Source organism: Pleurodeles waltl, chromosome 3_1 (assembly GCF_031143425.1).
Source record: "Pleurodeles waltl isolate 20211129_DDA chromosome 3_1, aPleWal1.hap1.20221129, whole genome shotgun sequence".
NCBI classification, from domain to species: Eukaryota; Metazoa; Chordata; class Amphibia; order Caudata; family Salamandridae; genus Pleurodeles; species Pleurodeles waltl.
In genome coordinates, this window is record NC_090440.1 from 951,302,025 (window position 1) to 951,328,424 (window position 26,400).

A 26,400-nucleotide genomic window follows, 5' to 3' on the forward strand; every position below is an offset into this window, starting at 1 on the left:
CAAATACAAAAGGCATTATGACAAGAAACATTGTGAGGGACCGCAATATCAACCAGGTGACAAAGTGTGGCTTTCCACAAAACAGATAGACTTCAAGAAGAAGCACATGTTTAATCCCATATTTATAGGTCCTTACACAGTCCTTCAACAAATCAATCCAGTAACCTATAAACTACAATTGCCCAGATCCTTACAGATTCATCCAGTGTTCCACACTTCTCTATTGAAAAGGGCAGTCCAAAAGGTCCACCATCATCCAGCTCCTGTTCTAGTACATGGAGAAGAAGATTTTGAAGTTAAGAAAGTGTTGGATTCTAAACTACGAGGGCGTAATCTATGGTACTTAATCTCATGGAAAGGTTATGGTCCTGAAAGTAACTCATGGGTTTCTGCATCTGATGTTCATGCTCCAGTACTTGTGAGACGCTTTCATCGTCTTAATCCAGGCAAACCAGGCCCAAGAGCGCGTCTGGGAGAGGGGAGTACTGTCAACACCAGGGCAGTGCGCGCTCTATTGGCAACTAGAATGCAAAAACCCAGCACTCTCAAAACAACGTAATTTATGCATTGTGCTGATATGTTGTTGTTTAACCTTTTGCATTGCAGAGTTCAATCCTGAAGACTTATTTTTAATGTGCTTACAAATGCTGTTCATTTGCAATGTATTGCTGCAGGCTTTCAGAGTGTGTTAGGGTGTGGTCCCTTTCCAGGGCCTTCTAGAGACTTTCCCTGCAACATGCCTGGGTGTGGTTGTGGGCTGGGCCAAGACTCTATAAAAAGTAGCCAGCCCAGCTCCAAGTGCTCACTATTCAGAGGTCCAGGTGCAGAGCAGCAGCTACTTCCTGAGCTCCTGTCCCGGTGGCCTATTTGATCTTCCAGACATCTGACTTTCATTCTTCATTTGGAGATCCTTGTTCTAGGCGGTAAGAAGGTGGTTGGGCTGGCCTCCCGACGCCGTTAGTGAGAACTCTCTTGTTCTTGGGCCTAATTCTTTTATGATTTGACAGAGTACTTTGCGCGTGTGAAATATGCGCTTGAGTGTTTGTGTCATTTGCAGGGTGACTTGCGAATCGGCAAGACGCGCGATTAGTTTCATGATAATTTAATCTTGTTATTCATTGCACGCTACCATTTCTTGACATTTGCATGGTGGCTTAAGAATCGGCAAGACGCGCAATTCGTTTTATGGTGTTTTAAATTTGTTGTTCATTGCGCACTACCATTTCTTGATATTTACATGGTGGCTTAATAATCGGCAAAAGACGCGCAATTCGTTTCATTGTACTTTGATCTTGTTATTCTTTGTGAGCTGTTATTTCTTGGCATTTACATCGTGGTTTACGAATCGGCAAGACGAGCGATTTGTTTAATGATAATTTGACTTTGATATTCATTGCGTACTACCATTTCTTGACATTTTACATGGTGACATTCGAATCGGCAAGACGCACGATTCTCTCCTCGAGTTTAATTCATGTTGTTTATTGTGTGCCACTATTCTAAGATATTTATCATGTAATATTCGAGTTGACAAGTTATGTGATTTATTTTCCTGAATCCATATTGTGTTATTCATGGTGCACAATCCTTTTATGGTGTTTACTATATATATATATATTGGCATGTTTTGAGACTTGATTCTGACATTAAAGACAGTATAGGTCCACATCCATGCATCACATATCGTAAAACTCAATCTTTGGGTAACCATCTTACCAGAAGCCTATTTCAGAGTCCCAAAACTAATATGTCGTGGCTGGCTAAAAAAAGCTTGGGCTTTTGGAAATGTGGACATTGTAAATCCTGTTTGTATGCACAGAATACTCAGACATATACCACTTTTGAAGGGAAAATTTGTGACATAACTGATCGTATCACATGCGAAACTGAATATGTTGTATATGTCATTGAATGTGGGTGTCGCAAAAAATATGTGGGCAGTACCATTCATAAACTGAAAGTCAGGTTCCTGCAACATCTCAGAGCCATTAAGAATCATGACCCATCTTATCCTTTAGCTAAACACTTTTGGGATGTACATGAAGGTAACTGTAGCTCTTTAGCATTTTATGGTGTTAAAACCATTGCGGCCCATCCCCGAGGAGGCAATAGAACTGCACATTTGAGACAAATGGAGTCCAAAATTATTTTACTTTTAGGTACAGAACACCCTTGGGGTCATAATTTGGACGCAGAGCTTCATGTTCATCTGTAAGTTTTTAGATTTCCCTATACAGATATACACATCTTTCATATAGAGATTTTGTCCAATAGAAAACATGAAATGTAACTGATGATTTTTCTAGAATATTGTATCTTATTAGGATCCTTACTGATTGATTTTATTATTGTCACTATTATTATTATTATTAGTATGTTGCCGGATTGTCACTTAGTGTATTTTGGCAATTCTTCATTTTCAATATTTTAATTCACTTTTAGGGTGTTACACTCATCTATTTTACTCTTATATTGTTGCACAGGTTCTTGGGGAGGATAGCGGCGCGCACAGATATACTCTCCTGTTGCTGAATTTGTGGGGTTTATTTACAATTTCCCAATTGATAATAAGTTTACCTATGATATGGATCTATTAATTAATCTCGTCAAATTCCTTTTAGAATATATTAATTCATAGGATCATGATAAATCTAATGAATTATGATGATGAATATTTATTTATATATTTATTCTACGTTGAAATCCCTTTTACCTGTATTTTACTTTTAGAATTGTTTGAATTTATTCTATTTATCTGTCATCATTTGTCATCTATTTATAGCTTATATATGGATTGGATGTATTGTAATTAATTGATAGTACATATATTTATATATTTATATATTCATTTAATTATATTTATATATCAGGCTTTTAAATTATTAGATAAAAGTGGGCAATATGTGGATATTAAGAGTAAAAGGAAAAAAGGAAAAATGAAAATTGAGAAAAAGAGAAAGAGAGAAAAAAAAAGCATATGTGGGATATGTTTATTTCCTTGTATTTAAGAATTGTAGACTGTGATCACAATTAATTTTCAAGTATTCTCAGGTGATCATACTATATTTATGGTAATGTATCATAATATGAGAGAAATATATAATGTCACATCTTTAGTTCATATTTGACTTTAAAGTAAGCACAGGATTAGGAGTTTCCTATTTTTAAGTTAGAATTGTGACGTTATAAAATGGCCGCTCCATTTGGACTTCTCTTGAGCTATGCAATGAACAACAAAGAAGGACTATATGGTTTAAATACTTGAGTGTAAAATGTCTGCCAATGTCCTGTTGTAGGCTTCGGCCGAAACGCGTAGACAGTTGGTTGGGACAGTGTGTGTGTTTTTTTAATGGTGGGCACATCACTGATTTTCGTTTTGTGCTTTCTGTACCAATTTTTGCTGGTTTTATTTACCTGCATTCTAATCTTTTTTCAATAAATAGCAGCCGATGAAATTATCGATAAAAGTGGTTTTTTGAGTATTTTACCAACTGGTATTGGATGATGTGCAGCCCTTGGTGTGCGATTCAAATGCACAATTTTTTCTGAATATTTTTGTTCCGCATTATTTCTGGTTCGCGGTAGGGCTAGCACGTCGCTTGGAGTGCGCGTGATACAACTTTACCAGACCTGTTTTCAAAGGAGGATTCTTCACGCTGCACCGCGTCGTTTGGATACATTGTACCCTCCCCGTAGAGATCGCTGCCGCCATTGAAGAAAGTCTTTCCTCCTCAGAGGTAAGGAGGATTGGTGCCGGGGGTAGCCTAGATTTATTTACTGCATCTATTACGGCGCTCGACTCGGATGGACTATTATAGTCATATATCCAAATCATCCATTTGAACTGTGACATATCGCACAGAGTTTGTTTGTGCAACCAGCGTTGCGAAATACGAACCACTAACGTACATCGGCGTGCTTTTCTGAATTTTTCACACACGCTGTCCCTAGAGTATCGGTTCGGTACTTTAGTTTGGTTGAACTCTATCTATTCACGTTTTGGATTCTATTTTTTGAATGAAGTTTTTGAATTTTTTCTTTTTTCTTTTTCTATTTGGAATTTTGTATTGGGATTGATTCTGAATAGATGACGGTTGTTTACACATTTTTAGACTAATAACCTGACAATTGGGCCCTTTGGTACAACGTTTTGAACTCATTTTCTCAGTTTCTGAATTGTTTAATGCATCATGGCGAATCGGAAAGCCCTGTGGGAACAAGCCGCTACTACTTTATTTGACAATGTCCCTGGAACCTCAATGCCTTCGGATTTATCTACACGCACAGCAACCACCATCATTTCTGAACTAGAAAAGGCAAGAATTTTAGAATTACAAAAATGGTGGGAAATGACTTCACTGACCAAATATATACAAAATGGGCGTGTGCCACGAGGTCTTAGAATTCTAATATTGCCTACCCTTGGTGACATAGATCCTGATCTTCTAGAACAATGGAGAGCACATACATCTGAATGCTCAGTCAAATTGATGGACACTTTGATTATTCAATCAAAACATCATATGGAAGAACAAACCCATAAAATTGAACTTCTTACTAAAGAATTAGAGAAAATGGGTATCTCCTTAGAAATACAACAATTGTTAATGAAGATGGAAGAACGTATCACTAAAAAAGAGGATGAAATTAAACTCCGCAAGGCCTCTAAGTTTAATAGAGACAAGAAAGATTATGAAATAGGCAGAATTTATACATTAGCTCGCAAATATAATACACTCAGAGCACAAGACAAAGTTGTGATGATGGACAGCCCCAATATAACAACTAATATAGCAGAAGACAGCTCGGATTTGAGTTCATCAGCTGACGAAGCTTCGGCTAACAAACTGGATTTTCACGGGGAAATGAGACTACTACGATCAATTACGCCACAATCAAACAGAGGTCGAGGACGAAACCGAGGAGGTTCAAGACGCGGAGGGGGAAGAGGCAGAAATCACAAATATCCAGACTAGAGAGGACCCTTCGATCTGACAATTCCAATATCATTGTAAATATCTCTAAAGTACAGCTCACCTCCAATCAGGAACGAATTCTAAATTTAGGATTGAGTTTTTGTCCTGATAATCATTGGGATTATGTTGATACCAGAATAGAATTGTATAAATATACACGTAAGTTGTGGTTGTTGAAATATTTTTCTAAGACAACACAGGCCTCTACATCTTGTTCCAACACCAATGCAGACACTCTATCTGGTTTCCATATCAACGAAGCGCCAGATCTAGTAGAAATTGGTAGGTTGGGTTGTTTGGATGATGTTAGCAATGATATAGGTGAAGATAATAATACTTTGACTGATATGGGATTTGTTACCAATAAGACCATTGCCAGCAGGTTAAAGCCCTCCAGCAGATTTAATCCTCAATTACCGACTGGTAATATGATTGACTTGTTCTATGAATTGGTAGTTGATGACATTGATCGGTTTCGGAATAATTGGAAAAGTGTTAAAATGAAAAAAGCTCAAAGAGTGAATTTTTCAGCCTCAGATTGGAAAGATCTAAATGAGCTTAAATCCAATAACACAATTATCATCAAACCCTCCGATAAAGGAGGGAATATTGTTATTATGGATATTAATAGCTATATGAAGGAGGCTAATCATCAACTTTCCAATAAACAACATTATCAAAAATTAACTACTAATCCTACTAATGAATTTCAAACCATCTACTGGGAGATGCTCGATAGCTGGCATACCAAAGAACTAATTGACCAAAATGAATATCTTTATCTTAAAGTCTTGTTTCCTAGAATCCCCTGTATTTACTTTTTACCAAATATTCATAAAAATACAAAACAACCTCCTGGTCGACCTATAGTGAGTATGAACTCATCCCTATTAGAGAATACCTCCCGTTTCTTGGACCTTTTCTTATGTCCTTTTGTTACTGAATTGCCGTCCTATCTTCGAGACACCAATGACTTTCTTGCTAAGATTCATAATGTTCCATGGCAACCCAACTATCTATTAGTAACCATGGATGTGACTGCATTATATACTTCCATCAAGCATGAATATGGTATTCAAGCATGTTGTCACTTCTTGGGCACTCGCAAAATTGAATTTCTTCAACATACTAACATGCTAATTAGCATGTTAAGATTTTGTCTCACCCATAATGCCTTTGTATTTGACAATCAATATTACTTGCAGAAACAAGGGACTGCAATGGGAGCTTCATTTGCTCCCACGTACGCTAACCTTTATATGGGCTGGTGGGAGAAGGAGATAGCCTGGTCTGACTCCAACAGTAAATACATGGAACAAGTGATATTATGGGTCAGATATATTGATGATCTCTTTCTTATCTGGGATGGTGATGAGATCTCTATCAAACAATATGTTGATATCTTGAATACCAATGAGCTGAATATTCATTTAGATTTGAAATATAGTGCACAAACTATAGAATTTCTCGATGTCCAGATCTCTATAGTAAAAGATGTCTTACAGACAACCATTTTTCGTAAACCAACAGCCTGCAATTCAATTTTGCACGGTAATAGTGGTCATCCGAAAGCGTTGAAGTGGAGCATTCCATATAGTCAATTTTTACGGGCTCGTAGAATTTGTTCTAATGATGATTGCTTCAAGACTGAAATTATGACGATGACACAGAGATTTTTAGAAAGAGGATATCCTTTGAAGATTCTTAAAGATGCACACTTGAGGGTCTTGAATATGTCTCGAGAAAAATTGCTTTTTAAGCCTGATAACATTCATAATCAAGATCAAAATAAGGTATCATCACCTAGACTGTTCTTAGAGTTTAATTCTCAACATTCACATCTAAACAATATTATACAGAAAAATTGGCATGTTTTGAGACATGATTCTGCCATTAAAGACAGTATAGGTCCACATCCATGCATCACATATCGTAAAACTCAATCTTTGGGTAACCATCTTACCAGAAGCCTATTTCAGAGTCCCAAAACTAATATGTCGTGGCTGGCTAAAAAAAGCTTGGGCTTTTGGAAATGTGGACATTGTAAATCCTGTTTGTATGCACAGAATACTCAGACATATACCACTTTTGAAGGGAAAATTTGTGACATAACTGATCGTATCACATGCAAAACTGAATATGTTGTATATGTCATTGAATGTGGGTGTCGCAAAAAATATGTGGGCAGTACCATTCATAAAATGAAAGTCAGGTTCCTGCAACATCTCAGAGCCATTAAGAATCATGACCCATCTTATCCTTTAGCTAAACACTTTTGGGATGTACATGAAGGTAACTGTAGCTCTTTAGCATTTTATGGTGTTAAAACCATTGCGGCCCATCCCCGAGGAGGCAATAGAACTGCACATTTGAGACAAATGGAGTCCCAAATTATTTTACTTTTAGGTACAGAACACCCTTGGGGTCATAATTTGGACGCAGAGCTTCATGTTCATCTGTAAGTTTTTAGATTTCCCTATACAGATATACACATCTTTCATATAGAGATTTTGTCCAATAGAAAACATGAAATGTAACTGATGATTTTTCTAGAATATTGTATCTTATTAGGATCCTTACTGATTGGTTTTATTATTGTCACTATTATTATTATTATTAGTATGTTGCCGGATTGTCACTTAGTGTATTTTGGCAATTCTTCATTTTCAATATTTTAATTCACTTTTAGGGTGTTACACTCATCTATTTTACTCTTATATTGTTGCACAGGTTCTTGGGGAGGATAGCGGCGTGCACAGATATACTCTCCTGTTGCTGAATTTGTGGGGTTTATTTACAATTTCCCAATTGATAATAAGTTTACCTATGATATGGATCTATTAATTAATCTCTTCAAATTCCTTTTAGAATATATTAATTCATAGGATCATGATAAATCTAATGAATTATGATGATGAATATTTATTTATATATTTATTCTACGTTGAAATCCCTTTTACCTGTATTTTACTTTTAGAATTGTTTGAATTTATTCTATTTATCTGTCATCATTTGTCATCTATTTATAGCTTATATATGGATTGGATGTATTGTAATTAATTGATAGTACATATATTTATATATTTATATATTCATTTAATTATATTTATATATCAGGCTTTTAAATTATTAGATAAAAGTGGGCAATATGTGGATATTAAGAGTAAAAGGAAAAAAGGAAAAAGGAAAATTGAGAAAAAGAGAAAGAGAGAAAAAAACAGCATATGTGGGATATGTTTATTTCCTTGTATTTAAGAATTGTAGACTGTGATCACAATTAATTTTCAAGTATTCACAGGTGATCATACTATATTTATGGTAATGTATCATAATATGAGAGAAATATATAATGTCACATCTTTAGTTCATATTTGACTTTAAAGTAAGCACAGGATTAGGAGTTTCCTATTTTTAAGTTAGAATTGTGACGTTATAAAATGGCCGCTCCATTTGGACTTCTCTTGAGCTATGCAATGAACAACAAAGAAGGACTATATGGTTTAAATACTTGAGTGTAAAATGTCTGCCAATGTCCTGTTGAAGGCTTCGGCCGAAACGCGTAGACAGTTGGTTGGGACAGTGTGTGTGTTTTTTGAAGGGTGGGCACATCACTGATTTTCGTTTTGTGCTTTCTGTACCAATTTTTGCTGGTTTTATTTACCTGCATTCTAATCTTTTTTCAATAAATAGCAGCCGATGAAATTATCAATAAAAGTGTTTTTTTGAGTATTTTACCAGCTGGTATTGGATGATGTGCAGCCCTTGGTGTGCGATTCAAATGCACCATTTTTTCTGAATATATATATATATATATATATATATATATATATATATATATATATATATATAAATCTACAATATGCACAATTTGTGTTGATTTTTTTTTAAGAGTACACAGAAGATCAGAGTTTCTAGATGCAATATTGTATGGTCCTAGTATGCATTCTCAAAAAAGGATTTATATGACTGGTTTAAAATTTAGTCAGAATGTTTTTCTGATTCTCATGTAAAGGAAAGTACTTGAATAAGAAAGTTTTCATTTAATCCATATTGATTCCCTTACAGGTATCTGGCCATCTTGAAACATAGTCATTTTAAACTTAATTCTTAGATTGTTCATGTTTTCAGAATGACTATGCTTAGCATCATAGTCTAGTATTGATTTCAGGACATATAATTTTCATATTGTGTGTTCTAACCTTTTTCTTACTACAGGTCTCCTTCCCAGCTGCTTCCCTTCCTAATCCCCTCCTCCCCTCCTACCCTCTTGAACTCTCTTAGCCTCTGGGATTTATCTATCAGAGTCTTGGAGCTGTTCAGTGGTGGACGTGTTGGGAACGTGCGCAGACCACAAGGATCTGGTGACTCTGCCAGTTGGTATGTCTGCATGTGTCTGATGCTTGCTTGAGTGCCTGTGGGATGTGTGGTACTTATGTTTGCCTGAGCTTCCTTTGTGTGTTGAGGTGTGTGCATGCTGGTCTGATTGTGTGCTTGGGATAGGCTGAGGTTCAGGGGTGTGGGTATGGGTGGAGGAAGTTGGAGGGGGAGGCTAGAGACAGGGACAATGGCTGCTATCAGTGCTGAGGCCAGAGAGCTCCCCTCGCCCTCCGTCCCACTGGTGAATTCGGAGTCCGTAGACTCGCCCTCCAGGGCCACGTGGGATGCAGCTCCCTCCTGCTCCGGTGCCACTGCTCCTCCGCCTGATGATGCTAATGTACACAAGTACAGGGAGACCACAAAAAGGGGGGGAAGACAGAAGAAAGACATGTTGAGTGCATGCAATACTGCTACCGTTGGCGGACTCGACAGACCCAGAAGCCCCCTGCACTACGCCGCACACTTGGGGTCCACTATTCAATCCCTGGGACATGGCTTACAAAGCTATGGCCGATTTCTACACACAAGGATGTCACAGGAGCCTGACTAGGTGCAGTTGGCACTGTACCCAGGTGGGGTGGGGTGCCACAGCGTCTGCCTGAAAAAGGGGACTTAACTAGCAAACTTGTCCTGGCCTAGGGGAACCCACAGCCCACCTCCCCTGCCCAGACACCTCCAATGCGCGCTGAATCAGCTGAATGAGAGTGTACTCACCCCTTGTTGCTGCTGTGATGCCCTCAAGCGCCCATCCAACTCCGGGTACGCCACTGCCAGGATCCTGAACATCAGGGGTGTCATGGTGCGACGGGCACCCCTCCCACGTTGGGAGGCCTTCCCCAGCTGGGCCTCCGCCGTCTTCTTGCTCCAGCGGCGAATGTCCTCCCATCTTTCCGGCAGTGGGTGCTCCATCTGTGGTAGACCCCCAGGGTCCGGACGTCCTTGGCGATGGCACGCCAAATATCCTTCTTCTGGTGGGCGCTGACCTACAGGAATTGTACAGGGGAAAAAGAGAAGTTATTACCAACTGCACCATCACAGTCCTTGGCCCGCATCCCTACCCTTGCCATGTGGCACAGGCACTCACCGTCGTTTCATGCACGCCTCCCTCTCCACCCCCCCATCTTTCATCCACACCTCTCCACACAGGCATTGCCCGTACAGCATGCTCCCAGTGTACTTACCTGTTTGTCTGGAGGAACGTAGAGTAGCGTGTACTGCGGGAGGACCCCATCCATGAGTTTCTCCAACTCCTCCGTTCTGAAGGCAGGGGCCCTTTCCCCAGACGCACGAGCCATTGTCTCTTCCAGACTGAGGTCACAGCAGCACTTGCAGTGTAGGTCCTTTCCTGTCAAAGATCAGGTATCGAGTGTTTGAACAGATAGAAAATGGCGGTCACGTCCGCAGCAGTGAGTACCGTCACCGCCGGCGTACATCGTCATTGGCTCCTGGGACCCATAGGGCCCAATGTTAACCAATGCAGAACTGCGCTGTGGTCTTCGACTGCCCACCGCGACAGTGTACAACAACAGCGCAGTTACCTCATATCCCATTGTCCTACTTTACAGGTCAGGCAGCCTCCATTTCAGGAACCCACATGGCTTTATTTTTAACTGCATCACAGGCCTTGGCTCAACACTCATACAGGCAAAATTTATTTTTGAATAGTTTTCTGAGTAAGCTGTGTTTACATACCTCAGAGTTGGTTGACTCTGTGCTCGCTGTTCTCCTCCATAGGCACCGTCCGCTGGGGCATGTGAGAAGATGGCGGCATCCTCCGTTGTACAGACCACTGGTGGACCTGTCGACAATGGAGGAAAGACATGTGATCATCACCTACAGGCTTGATCGTGCTACAATCCTGGAACTGTGTGCCCAGTTGGAGCCAGACCTTATGTCAGCTATCCGCCATCCCACAGGAATCCCCCCCTCAAGTGCAGGTCCTGTCAGTACTCCATTTCCTAGCAAGTGGGTCATTTCAAACAACAGTGGCCATAGCATCAGGTATGTCCCAGCCTATGTTTTCCAACGTGTTGTCCAGAGTGTTGTCTGCCCTGCTAAAACACATGCGTTTTCCCTCAGGTGGAGGATTTGCCCACAGTGAAAGGTGACTTCTATGCCCTGGGACATATTCCCAACATCATAGGTGCCATTGATGGGACACATGTGGCCAGAAACCAGAAGAGTTAGCATTCAATGAATGTGCAGATGGTGTGTTTGGCAGACCAGTACATCTCCCATGTTAATGCCAAATTCCCTGGCTCAGTGCATGACGCTTACATCCTGCGGAATAGCAGCATCCCTTATGTGATGGGGCAACTCCAGAGGCACTGTGTGTGGCTATTAGGTGAGCACCTGGGACCAAATCAGTGGGAATAGTTGTCTGGGTCTGGGGATATCCCTAAGAGTTAGTGTGTGTCTAACAGTTGTCCCTCGCCATTTGCAGGTGACTCTGGTTACCCCAACCTGTCATGGCTACTGACCCCAGTGAGGAATCCCAGGACAAGGGCAGAGGAACGCTACAATGAGGCCCATGGGTGACCTAGGAGGATTATAGAGCGGACTTTCAGCCTACTGAAGGCCAGGTTCCGGTGCCTCCATATGAAAGATGGTTCCCTATTCTACTCACCAAAGAAGGTGTGCCAGATCATCGTGGCCTGCTGTATGCTTCACAACTTGGCTTTGCGATGACAGGTGCCTTTTCTGCAGGAGGATGGTCCAGATGGAGGTGTTGTGGCAGCTGTGGAGCCTATGGACAGTGAAGACGAGGAAGCAGAAGAAGAGGACATCGACAACAGGAACTTGGTGATCATGCAATACTTCCAGTGAGACACAGGTAAGAAGAAAATCCTGCCTGCTCCATGTACTTTAACACTACTACCTCTCTACTGTCTGTCCTTTTCACCCAGTGTATTGTCACTGAGTTTTCACTTTCCCTTACGATTTCACAGATGTGGGTCCCACTGTGTGACATCTGCTTTATTTCCTCATGGACTAGAGCTGTGTGACATAGGTATGTTGACATTACATTTGAAAGAGCATTTTGTCACTGTAATTGCTAATACACTAGTTCGAAATCACAGACAGACTCCAGATTGTTTTGTGCTTTAATGGTGTTTATTTAAGCGCTCAATATTGGAGGGGGTTGTAAAATGGTGAGGGGTGATGGTGGAGGAATGTCCATGGCAGAGTCCAAGCTATTAGTCTCACAGGTGCATTGTCCAAAGGGGCATAGGAAGTGGAGCTGGGGCAGTTTGAGGATGGACAGGGTGACAAGGTGGGACAAAAGGATGACAATCAGGGTGGTCTCATTTCTTGGCGTGGGTCTTGGGATCGTTCTCTGTCTTTGTCCTGGATCTCAGGTACCGTTTGCGGGGTGGCTCGCCATCTGCAGGGGGTGAGGTACTGGTGTGGTGGTCCTGTGGTGGTGCCTCCTGTCCACTATCGCCGGAGGAGGTGGTGGGCAGTTCATCGTCCATGCTAGTGTCAGGGGCCCCTTGTAGTGCCACAGTGTCCCTCCTAGTGTTGAGTACTTCCTTCAGCACCCCTATGATGGTGCCCAGGGTGGAGCTGATGGTTCTGAGTTCCTCCCTGAAGCCCATATACTGTTCCTCCTGCAGGTGCTGGGTCTCCTGAAACTTGGCCAGTACCGTTGCCATCGTCTCCTGAGAGTAGTGGTAGGCTCCCATGATGGAGGAGAGGGCCTCGTGGAGAGTGGGTTTCCTTGGCCTGTCTGCCCCCTGTTGCACAGCAGCCCTCCCACTTCCCCTGTGTTCCTGGGCCTCCGTCCCCTGGACCGTGTGCCCACTGCCACTGCCCCCAGGTCCCTGTTGTTGTTGGGGTGGTGGGTTAGCCTGGGTTCCCTGTAGTGGTGGACACACAGCTGATTGATGTTTCCTGGGGACGGAGGTATGGGCCCGGTGGGTGGGTGCTGTGCTGGTTTTTCCAGAGGGGGGAAGGTCTGTGGTGGCCTGTGACTGGGTGAGGGGTACCAACTGTCCCGAGGTCCCCGATTTGCCGGGCTGGTCATCTAGATCCAGTTGGACAGAGCTGCTGTCATCACTGTGGGCCTCTTCTGTTGGTGGTGTGGACATGTGTGGACCCTCCTGTCCGGTGACGTTGGGTAGGGGTCCTGCAGGGGTATAAAAAGATGGTTATTACATCTGTGTGTGCCATGGCGTGCAATCGGTGGGTGACTGTGTACCCAGTGCTTGCATTCTTGTGTGGGACCTTGTGTGAGGATGGTTTAGGGGGTTGTATGGGTATATGCAGTGGGCATGCTTTAGTGATGGGAGTCCATGCTTTGTTGTTGCATGCAGGGCTTGGTGTTGGGATGGGTGGTTTGTGATGTTGGGACATATGTGGGGAGTTGGGGTGCTGGGGGTGAGGGTGGGGGTATGTGCTGGCATGCAGGTAGGGTGGGGGATGTAATAATTAAGATTTTTCTTACCAGAGTCAATTCCTCCACCTACTCCTGTGAGGCCCTCAGGATGCAGAGTCACCAAGACCTGCTCCTCCCCTGTTGTTAGTTATGGGGCAGGAGGTGGGGGTCCGCCGCCAGTCCGCTGAACCGCCTGGTGGTGTCTTGAGACCACAGAATGCACCTTTCCCCGTAGGTCGTTCCACCTCGTCCTGATGTCCTCCCGATTTCTTGGGTGCTGTCCCACTGCATTGACCCTGTCCACTATTCTTCGCCATAGCTCCATCTTCCTTGCTATTGGGGTGTGCTGCACTACCCGGACGATTTCCTCCACCATGACCCTGAGCTCCTCCGAGAACCTGGGGTGTCTTTGCTGTGCCATGGGGTGGTGTAGGTGATGTGTGGGGTGGAGTGTGTGGTGATAAGTGTGCTTATATGTAGTGGGGTGTTGTGTGAGGTGCATGGAAGTTCTGTGGGTGATGGTGTTGTGTGCCTGTGGATGCTGTTGTTCTTGCTGGTGGTGTCTCTCCCGCCTTCTTTCTGAATTTTTGGTAGTAGGGGTTTGTGGGTGATGTGGGTGTGTGTTTTATATTGTATTGGGTGTGTGGGAGTGGTGTGTGTATGTGTCTCAGGTGTGTGTATTTGGAATTGTCCAATGTGGCTGTGTTTTGTATGTGTGTGTGTGTATTTTGAGCGCATCGATGTGTACCGCCAATGGAATACCGCAGTTGAAAGACCGCCGCGTGGATTCGTGCGTCGTGAAAGTGTGGGTGTATTTCTGTTGGCGTGATGGTGGAGGATTTGTTTTCGCCAGTTTATCACTGACCTTTGGTGTGGCGGACTTGTGTGGGTGTCGAATTTTGGCAGATTCCGAAATGTGGGTCATAATAGCTGTGGCGGAATTCCGCGGCCACGGCGGTGTGTTGGCGGTCTTCTGCATGGCGGTAAGCGGCTATTACCGCCAATGTTGTAATGAGGGCCAAAATGTCCTTAAAAAACACATTTGCCATGCATTTCAATGAGCAGAAGTCCAGGGATCTGCAGGCAGCCACAAATGTTCTACCACTCAGTGTTCCACTAAGTCTCCAGCGAAAAACTGCCTCACTTTATTGAGTGGGCAAGTGACCACAACAGGGAAGTACCCAAAACAGATTGTGGAGACATTAAAATTACCTATCACAAAACACCCTTGTTTTTGAAGACAGTCACCTAAGTATTTGGTCCTGGGCTTGGCAGCCATATAAGGAAACCTACCAAACACAGACTACTGAAAACTAGACACCCAAGGCAGTCCACGTAAGTGTGGCATGTTTGGATTTCACAAAGTTATCTTACCCAGAATACCCTGCAAAACATTGATTAAAAACCACAATTTTTACTTTCTTTTTTATCACACAAATGTGCAGGGATCCTCAAAATACCTACCAACCAGTGTTTCTCCATTTGTACTGATAAAAACACAACCCACTTGTGCCTGTGCCTAGTGCCTGTGTCAGGAATGGATCAATCCAGGGTTAACAGTAGCCCTCATGCAAGGACTCCCATTGACCTTTGTGTGATCCATTCCTGTTGCGGGTACTAGGCCTAGCTACACAAGTGAGGTACCATTTTTATCAGGAGACTTGGGGAAACGCTGGATAGGAGGACATTTGTGGCTCCTCTCAGATTCCAGAACTTTCTGTCACCAAAATGTGAGAAAAAGTGTTTTTTTGCCAAATTTTGAGGTTTGCAAAGGATTCTGGGTAACAGAACCTGGTGAGAGCACCACAAGTCACCCCATCTTGGATTCCCCTAGGTGCCTAGTTTTAAAAAATGCACAGGTTTGGAAGGTTTCCCTAGGTGGCGGCTGACCTTCAGGCCAAAATCCACAGCAAGGCACTTTGTAAAACAAAACTGCTCTGATTTCTTTTGGAAATTGTGATATGTCCATGTTGTGTTTTGGGGCATTTCCTGTTGCAGGCAGTAGGCCTACCCACACAAGTGAGGTACCATTGTTATCGGGAGACTTGGGAGAATGCTGAGTAGGAGGAAATGTGTGGCCCCTCTCAGATTCCAGAACTTTCTGTCACCGAAATGTGAGAAAAAGGGTTTTTTTGCCAAATTTTGAGGTTTGCAAAGGATTCTGGGTAGCAGAACCTGGTCAGAGCCCCACAAGTCACCCCATCTTGGATTGCCCTAGGTGCCTAGTTTTAAAAAATGCACAGGTTTGGTAGGTTTCTAGTTTTAAAAAATCCACAGCTAGGCACTTTGTAAAAAACAGCTCTGATTTCTTTTGGAAAATGTGATGTGTCCACGTTGTGTTTTGGGGCATTTCCTGTCACGGGCACTAAGCCTACCCACACAAGTGAGGTAACATTTTTATCTGGAGACTTAGGGGAACACAGAATAGCAAAACAAGTGTTATTGCCCCTTGTCTTTCTCTACATTTTTCCTTCCAAATGTAAAACAGTGTGTAAAAAAAATGTCTATTTCAGAAATGCCCTGTAATTCACATGCTAGTATGGGCACCCCGGAATTCAGAGATGTGCAAATAACCACTGCTTCTCAACACCTTATCTTGTGCCCATTTTGGAAATACAAAGGTTTTCTTGATACCTATTTTTCACTCTTTATATTCCAGCAGATTAATTGCTGTATACCCGGTATAGAATGAAAACCTATTGCAAGGTGCAGCTCATTTATTGACTCTGGGTACCTAGAGTTCTTGATGAACCTACAAGCCCTATCTATCCCTGCAACCAGAGGAGTCCAGCAGATGTAGTGGTATATTGCTTTAAAAAATCTGACATCTCAGTAAAAAGTTACAGAGTAAAATATGTAGAAAAATGGCTGTTGTTTTCAGCTCAATTTCAATATTTTCTTTATTTCAGCTGTTATTTTCTGTAGGAAAACCTTGTAGGATCTACACAAATGACCCCTTGCTGAATTCTGAACTGTGTTTATTTTTCAAAAATATTTAGCTTTCTGGGATCCAGCATTGGTTTCACACCCATTTCTGTCACTAACTGGAAGGAGGGTGAAAGCACACAAAAATAGTAAAAATGGGGTATGTCTCAGTAAAATGCCAAAATTGTATTGAAAAATGTGGTTTTCTGATTCAAGTCTGCCTGTTCCTGAAAGCTGGGAAGCTGGTGATTTTAGCACCAGAAGGCCTTTGTTGATGCAGTTTTCATGGAAAAAAACACATGCTTTCTTCTGCAGCTCTATTTTCCACTTTTTCCCAAAAACACAACATTTTAGCTGTATTTTGGCTAATCTCTTGATCTCCTCAAGTGGAACCCACAAACTCTGGGTACCTTTAGAATTCCTAGGATGTTGGAAAAAAAGGGCGCAAATTTGGCGTGGATAGCTTATGTGAACAAAAAGTTATGAAGGCCTAAGCACAAACTACCCCACATAGCCAAAAAAATGGCTTAGCACGGGGAGGGGAGAAGGCCCAGGAGCTAAGGGATTAATATTATTAGTAGTAATGATTTTATTCGGATTTGGATTATCTGTTATTATGTCTATGTTACGTAAAAGTGTTGAAACATCTGCCATGGAATATATATTTGCTCAAGCAAAACTCCCTCTATATTTCAAGGTGACTGGGGGCTTACTTATACTTTATACTAAGTGCAATTTCTTTTCAAAGCATCAACATTTTATGCAGTAGGTGAGCAAACTTAATTATTATTCTAGGCTGTCTGGATTATATCAGTTCAGGTGGCAATTCCTTGGTGACATGCATTGTACCTTGTCTAAATTAAATGGTAATTGCCACACAAACCACGGTTAATGGCGGTTTCACGTGACTGTAATCTGTTTTGGGCTTATATATCTTAAGGAATAAAGGTCATTTTTTTGTTTGTGGTTTAGAGTTGTGCTCTGAAATAAAAGGCAGAACCACTACTCACAGATTTTTGTGTCATCTTCATTAGGCTTCCACACTTATTTGTGTGAGGACAGTAATGTCAACACAACCATATACATCGCAATCACAGATAACACCGATCAATCAATTTGCCAACTCATGCTTTCTTTGGGCCAATCTGAATGGCCATTGTTATTCCAGTGCCACTCCACCTAGAATCCAATTCTTCTACGTAGAAGTATATTGATACTTTTTAGTAAGTCATACGTGTCTCAAAGTAAAAAACAAAGGGCCTGATTTAGATTTCGGGGGCGGGTTACTCAGTCATAAAGTTGACACATATCTTATCTGCCAAAATATAAATCCTATAGGAAATAATGGGATTCATTTTACATTGGATGGGTTATCCTTCACCACTCTGACGGAGTAATCTGTCTGCTGAAATCTAAATCCGACCTTAAGTCAGGTTGGGCCATATGATCACATCAGAGTTCTGTGTATTCATTGTGGTCACAGTTATCCATTAATGTAATTATCCCCACTTTGTCTTTGATGAAAGACATAAAATATAGTGTGTGTCCTTTTATGTTTTTAATTCAGGCCAGAATGGCTCTTATTGTGTGATCTGCATGCTGTAGGGTAATTGTGCATTGTTCCGTCATTTGCCAGATCATTAGAGAAAAGAAAAGGAGTGAGTGACAATATGAAAATGCTTGTTTCAACATGCAAATCGTTTTCACAAATAAAAGAAGCTGGCAATCCAGAGGTCTCTATTTATACTTAGAGTTACCAGACTGCTAGCTTTGCCTTTGTCCTTTAGTGGAGTACATCTATCTATCTATCTATCTATCTATCTATCTATCTATCTATCTATCTATCTATCTATCTATCTATCTATCTATCTATCTATCTATCATAGTGCCCAAGTAGTCATAGTAAGGTCAGATTTTCCATGAGAACGGCTTATATTGTTTCTTTAATAGCTTTGGTGCCATTCAGCAAATCAGTGTGAAAGTTTCCAAAAACACTTTTCAAGTTGGCTCCTTCATGGAAGGTTTGGCACTAATCAGTCAAGAAGGAGACAAGAAAAAGTGGTATCCCAAAACATCAATTTCCTATTTTAGTTCCCATGAGAAAGTTTATGTCTGATACAGGAAAATAGCTCAACATTATTGAACCAAATTTGGAACACATTTAGAGTTTTCCTCCAAAAGTGAGCTTTCCTTTATTTGGTTTGATCCAATTCAGTATTTTAAAATAAATTTACATTTAAAGAAGTGTTCGGGGTGGGCATGAGCCAATTTAAAAGGGATTTGTCAACCCTGCTGTTGTGGCAGCTATTACTGGGCTTTGGGAAATAGCCCCCAATGAAATGCATTGCAGTGAAAAGCTGTTTTTAGGGACACAAAGTGACTCCACCCCTTAATTGGCTGGCCACAACATGCATAGCATGTTCTGGCAAACGATTTTTGAGTTGGGGACTTTGGACCCATTGACATGCATTGTAATGAAAGCCTGCTTGTGAGGGTCACAAAAAGGAACACATGTGAAGGCTAATAACAGATTATTGTTTGTTTGCTGGTACCATAATTAGTTTAGGAATTTTGGTGTGATCAATGGTAATTTTAATCTTTGAAGAATGCCAATCCTCTGCTGGGTTCTGATGAACCATGTTTGAGAGAAACAGTTTTCTCTCATGATTTTCTTATACAGGTTCTGGAAGGTGCTCTAGAAGCTAAAGCTAAAACGAGAACTCATATTCTATAAGCTCACTTTGTCTTCTCAGTCATGTGAGAATAAAGTATGCTATCCTGAGGAGACGTACTTTCAACACCAGCAGCAGCCTGTCAGTTGATTCCCCAGTATTATGCTGCAGCTTCACCACAGTGTTACAATGAACTTAGCGTGCTAAAATTCTGTGTTTATGACAAAAGTGTAGAACATCTGAATGCCATCTTCATAGAATCAAAGTAAATACTGCAGTAGATGAACAAAATGAGGGGTTTCCTTTTGTCATTGAAATTATGGTTAGTGAATTCTCAATTATTTCGTCATCCATGTCCATTAAACATTCTGACATGCAGAGTGGCGTGAAACATATACTGCCAAAACCTGCAGTAATCTGTAAGTGAACTCCCTATTGATCAATTGCAGCTTCATCACAGGGTGCTAATGAGTGACTAGTGCATTAACATTTTGGTTTTAAGGCAAAAACGAGCCACTCCTGAGCGCCATTTTGAATTTAAGCCTTCCCTAAAGAGCAGTCTAAAGTAAATGTGTATTGAGATGTTAATGCGGGTATGAGATGAGCCATTAGGTTAAAAATGAGAAGGGGAGGTATGCATTTTTAGTAATTTGAGGGCTAATCTATTTTTAAAGGTGCAGAACAATTTAAAATTAAAAAGATGACTGCATAAGTCCAATATATCCTTTACACATCAGTTTATTCAACCTACCCACCTTCTCAGTAACATATCAGCTTCCTAATTGTAGAATGGTAGCATTTTGGTAGACCACCACTGCGAACATTAGGGGTTTGGCCACCTGTTCATGTTAGGTCAATTGGCCAGTTTTGAATACGATAAAAAAATGCCAGTAATTCCCCGTAAAAAAAGGTTCAACATATTTCATAGTCAGGTTAGGAACTAAGGGCCATATGTACGAACACATTTTCCCATAGACACAGAATGGGCAAAACCCTTTGCTACATCTGGCCCCAAAACCTTAACTTTTGTTTAAATAAAAAACCTAAAAATTCACTGAAAATAAAGAAAGGTTAAAGTGACGTTATAGTTTGGTGCTGGAATGAAGCAAGAACTAATATCACAAAACCCCAAAACCACTGAAACATGGCAGTTACAATTAAGTGGGCTAACTAGAATTTGCACCCCATCACCCACAACTTGGTAAATTACATCATTGATGACATCAAATTAGATGTAAAGAACAAATATCTGAAAATTACTAATAAGTGTTGAGGTCCACTAAATAAAACAATTTAAAAAAGAAAATGTGAACGAAGACGAGGGAAAGAAGGCACATGGAGGCTTTGGTTCATATGTCATGAGTGATGTAATAAGTAAGATCATAAGCAGTGCATGATGGGGGTGCAAGTTTTAGTTAATTGATTGACCTATAATTGGTGCATTTCAGTGGGTGGTGTTTTAGTTTTCCAGAGATATAAATTATTAAGAAAATAATAAAACACTGTTTTTTATTCAAATCTCAAAAAAGCAATTGCAACTACTTACATGGAAGACTTTTAAAACATTTGTAAAGTTGTGTCTGACTACTCCAATGCATTTGGTGGAGGTGAGTGGAACTCACAGAATTTGCCTCAGTAGAATTAAAAACTCTGCGAGATTGTACGGAGTTCCTTCAAATGGTGAAAATAGGCATGCTGCACTGTAATTTAGTGCTGGTAGCCTTTTCCATGCTGAAAAAACATGTTGTGCCAAAGGGTGCAGCTATTCGCATTGATTTTGCTGCTGCCCCAGCAGATTTTCTACTTGAGCAGCAGCCTTTTGGCATGCAAAAAGTTGCGACCGCACACATTAGAAAAATCTTGCTGGATGCCCTCCTAGCACCTGGAAATCACGCTAGGGGATGCCAAATCTCGCTCAACAACTTAACATTCTGGAGGCACATGTGATAAAAAAAAATCCACCACCCGGTGATTGGCAGAATTCGGCTGGTTCTCCATGTTACAAGAGTAATGTGGAGTTGCCAGAATTCTTACAATTTTGCAGCCGGAATGAAATATTCCTCCAACCCCTAATTTTGGGAAACCAGCTCTGGCAGGGAGAGAGGCATAGGGGCCAATAAGGCTTGGCAGGGCAGGTATCTTGCATTAAAATCAGTAACCAGTTTAGAGCCATGATCTATTGGCAAGGCATCATAGACTTCAATAGCATGGTCCTGATGCAAGGATGCACAATGCTGTAAATGCTGAAGGATGCTCAGGATTCTGATCTGGTGACGGGGGTCTTTTGGGGCCACTCTTCCGTCCACAGACCCAGAGGGCTAACTTTAGCCACAGAGGTCGATGTCCCTTGAAGTTCGTTTGAAGTCTGGCCAGAAACCAGTTGCCACTGGTCTTCGGTTACAGCAAATCAGTGGTTCACTTTAACTGAGGCTAGTGTTCACTTTGGGCACCCAAACTGCACTTCGATGACTCTCCCAGGTTCAACAGACCTGGATCAACTTTTGAGCATCAAGACTTGGTCTTCCAGGTAGCGCTTCTGTGGTCAGTGTCGGTCAAGCAATTTTGGCTACCGATTTTCAAAGCACACTTCTTCAGCTTTTGTGGTCCTGCAGCTGTAACAAGAAGTCGGTCAACTGACTCTTGGGATCATGTCTGTCTAGGGCTCAGGGGCAACTTTTCATCAAGTAGTGCACCACCAGCATTGTCCTCTTTTTGCTAGCCCAAGGATCAACAGGCACTGTCCAGGCTTTGGTGCAGCCCCTCTTTGCCAGCCCAGAAAACAGAATGGAAGTCCTCCTTCAGTTCTATCTCCAGTGCAGACGTGATCTGAGCTCTGGGTGTAGGGGTGCTACATTTATGCCTAGAACGTGCTATCAGGGGATGCAGTGGCTACTAGCCAATAGGCTACCAGGTTTCCTTCTACCTAATGATAAATTCCTCTCAAATGTGGCATCTGTCAGAACCCCTCTATTGGTTTTTGGATCTCTGTAGCCCAAAGAGGTGTAGCTATGTAAAGGCTACAGACTCATGGGAAAACTGGTTTACCAACTCTTTCCCCCTCTCTGTCCCCAATGCCAACACGTTTACTAGAACCAAATAGCATCCCATCTCACATGTGTCCATTATTTGCCCTTCAAAGACAGCTTCCCCTTTAAAGCTCACCTTTTGGGCTGACACCATGTTTGGCCCACCTGCCAGTAAAAGATGACATACCTTCCAGCAGCAGGCCATTTGTATTCCATTCTGAGAGTAGTTCTCACCTTCATTTAGGAGGGCAGAGGCCTGTCTCGTGGCCAGCAACCAAAATGGTAGTTGGAAAACTTGAGCAACAGACTGGCAAGTTTTTAATGTTGCCATTTAATTAAAAGTTGCATTAAATTTGACTTGGAAATCAAGTTTGGCTTAATATAATGATTCTTTTGATACCCCGAAGTACCAACTTCAGCAGACCCAGTCAGAACTTAATACAGCTGAGTTGTCAGCCTGTAACCCTGTACTTTTCAATAGAGCTATTAGCCTTTCTAGAGCAAAAAACTATTTGGATTTTTTTAAATGGTGCAACATATAAAACATGTACCATTTTTAAATAAAAACAGCACCCTGCTTAAGGCATCAATAGGTCTGCGACAGGGGTGAATTATATGCATTAAAAAGGATGAGCTGGACTTTGTCATTAGTTTAAATGTCACAGTCAAGCTAGCAGTTTTAAAACTGTTTTGCCAGCCAGCAATGGCAGGCTTGGAGTCTTGCTTTGCTTTTCACACCTGTGGTAAAACAATAAGTGCTGCATCCCATGAGGGACATGTTAACTCACGGGCCATGCATACCTCTGGGGACTTATAAGTAAGTTAAAGTACGGCACTTGTAGGTGAGTTGGTCAAACATGCACCTTTTAGAGGTCAGAACACTGGCATCAAGGTGTTTTTGGAAGTGCTCAGTGCACTTTCCGAGTCGAAAAAACAGCACATCAGTCCAAAACCTTGTGGGTGATCATGCAAAAAGAGACATTTTCTTGCACCCAGGAACCCCTTTAGGACCAGGTTTACAAAGCCTTTACGCCATTGGAGCATCAATTTTTGTGAGGCGCTTGTGGCGGTGTGCACTGTGCAACATTTACAGGGCGGCGCTACGGCCACTTTTTGTGACCTCACACCACCTTGTAAATAAGGGCCCCTCCGACACATTTTTCTGCATCAGAGGGGCATGCAATGGGTGTTGCTGTGGGTTTTCCACTGCAACACTCATTGCTTTTGAAGCTGCACCAGATTTACACAACAAGTCTGAAATCTGTGGCAGCGCCAAAAACTAATGCCACCCCAGGGATGGTGTTAGCATAGTGCAACAAGGCGAAATACTTTTATTCCTCTTCGTTTTTGCTTTTTCCATGTGTGCTGCATCCTGAAGCACACAAAGAAAGAGCAAAAGACCATGAATGATTGTTTATATGCAGGAAGGAGACACCTTCCTGCACATAAACAGTCATTCAAAAATGTCATTGTAGATTGTTTATGTGCAGGAAGAGACATCTTCCTACACATAGGTAATCAATCCCATCAACACAGACACCCTTGCACAATGGTGCAAGAGTGCATGCGTTTACACTGGCAGCTAAATTTAGCACAGGCACAGGGGGGAAACACAGGGATGCGCCGTATTTTAGTAAATACGGTGCATCCCTGCGTTTCTAAAGTGATGCAGTGCGAAGCTGCAAATGTTGATGCAGCACCGTGATGCACCACATTTTAGTAAATCTGGCTCTTAGTGGGTATTGAAATTGACACTGGTAATGGAGTTTGCCAATTGCCCATTGAGAAAGTAGTTACATTCAGTGTCTTAATCAAATCACTTTACATCTGCTACAGGTTTTAAATGATCAATTACATTTTGTTCCTCCCATGAACCCATAGACTGCCCCTTTCCTTGGTCAACTACATAAGCCATGTTGGGATGAAACAAAAGCACAATAGAAACAGGCCCTCTGAAGTGTAAGGCTGGGTGTACTTATAAGGTCCTTCTTTTGTGACATTTAAAATGGGAGGGTGATGTGGCCGACTTTTGACATATCTAGTCAGAAGATGGGCCAGTTCACTGATATAGTGGGAGGTGTGGGTTTTGGCATCATTCTAGAAGCAGACTAGAGTGCCCTGACAGGTACCAGTTACATTTTTAGAATTGTTCCTTCTCTGGCTCCTCTCCAGATTTGGATGGATTGTACTTGTGAGTTGTAATTGGTTTGTGTTTTTTAATCTTTATTCTAGGTTTTCCACATATAAGAACAAATATGCATATAAATCAAAACTTTGTCAAACGAAGAATATACAGTCTACAGTTCAGATGAGTGCTGTGCATACAATATTTGAAACTATAGTGAGCTTCCAGGCAGGTACGCAATTCTCACTGTTAGAAATGGGGTCTCTGCTTGGCAGAGGTATTCACCTTTGTCCAAATAAGGACCATAATCCTAGTCAGGGTAAGTCACACACAATCAAAATCATCCTGTGTCCACTCTTTGGTAGCTTGGCACTGAACAGTCAGGCTTAACTGAGAAGGCAATGTGTGAAGTATTTGTGCAATAAATCATACGGTAACACAGTGAGAACGCCACAAAAATTCACCACACACGTTTAGAAAAATATATATTAGTTATCTGGTTAAATTAAGGTCAAAGCAATAACGATTCAATAAGCATATGTTGAGGTATCACTTTTGCAAGTTTAAAAAGAGTCTTAAATCTTAGAAATCAACAGGTGTCTCTTGTTTGCACAAAGTAACTGGTTTGTGTCAAAATTACCACGCACGGATACCGCAGAGGAGGAGATGCGTGGAAAAATAAGGTGTGCGTCATTTCTTTCCACGCTGCAACGTGCTTTTTATCGATTTCCGGCGCAGTCTTGGTTCCTCTCTGCGATGCGGAGATCTTTTCACAGCCAGGGACGATGTGGGGAAAATCCTGGGCATGGGGGAAGAAGTCACAGGGGTTGCATCGATCTGGTAGGCGATGCGCCAAATTTTCTGTCACACGGCAGGCGCTGCGTCGATTCTTCACTCAGGAAGTCGGGCTGCGTTGTTCTGGCTCGGCTGTGCGTCGATCCTGTAGGGCTATGCATCAAATTTTCGGTCGCAACACAGGCGCTGCATCGATCTTCACTCAGGAAGTTGGGCTGCGTCATTCCGGATCGGCTGTGCAGTGATTTTCTCATCATAGGGCAGACTGTGCATCGTTTCCGGCAGGCTGTGTGTCAGTTTTCAGCGCACAAGGTGTTCCCTTGATGCGATTAAGGCCCTCCTTACAACCCTGGCGGTCGATGTTAAAGCGGCGGTAATACCGCAAACAGGCCGGTGGAAAAAAGGGGATTACGACCCTGACGGAAACTGCCAACATAGACAGCCACTTTAACACTCCGACTGCCACGGCGGTAGAAACAGACAGCGCGGCAAACACCGCCAACAGACAGGCGGGAGACAAAGTACCGGCCACTGTATTACAAGAGGCCTATCCGCCAAGAGGCTTTTCCGGGGCGCAACCAACGCTATCAAAAGCACGGCGGAAACAGTACACAGAAGGGAAAACACTCACCTCTCAACACACAACGAGGAACCAGGACGCTATGGAGCCCGAACTACAAGTACTGCCCATGTTGGTTTACCTCCTCTTCTACCAGGAATACGAATGGCGGTGACCACGGTGAGTACTGCACCTACAACACAGGGGAGGGGGGAGGAAAGAGAGTGACACACACACGCAACACGCAACACCCCCACCCTCATACACAACACCATACAGACAAATACATGCAGAAACATTACAAATACACCTCCCACCCCCTGGAAGAACGCAAGGACAAAAGGAAATTACTGTAACCATTGTAAACATTAAAAATCCATTATTCAAAAGTCAAACTTCAGTATATACAAATATGTACACCAACTATACAAGTCTGGATAGTGTACTAATCATTGTCTGTGGACCATTGGGCCCAAAATGCATGGGCGGGGCCAACACATGATAACTGACTGGAAACGGAGAGAACACTGCTGGGGCATCAGATCAAAAATATACAGGCACCTCAGG